Source organism: Bison bison, unplaced genomic scaffold, assembly GCF_000754665.1.
Source record: "Bison bison bison isolate TAMUID 2011002044 unplaced genomic scaffold, Bison_UMD1.0 scf7180017864365, whole genome shotgun sequence".
NCBI lineage: Eukaryota > Metazoa > Chordata > Mammalia > Artiodactyla > Bovidae > Bison > Bison bison.
In genome coordinates, this window is record NW_011494937.1 from 3,243,441 (window position 1) to 3,243,653 (window position 213).

A 213-nucleotide genomic window follows, 5' to 3' on the forward strand; every position below is an offset into this window, starting at 1 on the left:
CTGACTTATTTGAAAAGACCCTGATGCTGGGAAAGATTGAGGGCAGGAGGAGAAGGGGACGACAGAGGATGAGATGGTTGGATGGCATCACGAACTCAATAGACATGAGTTTCTGTAAGCTCCGGGAGTTGGTGATGGATAGGAGGCCTGGCATGCTGCAGTCCATGGGGTCACAGAGTCGGACATGACTGAATGACTGAACTAAGGCTTGTC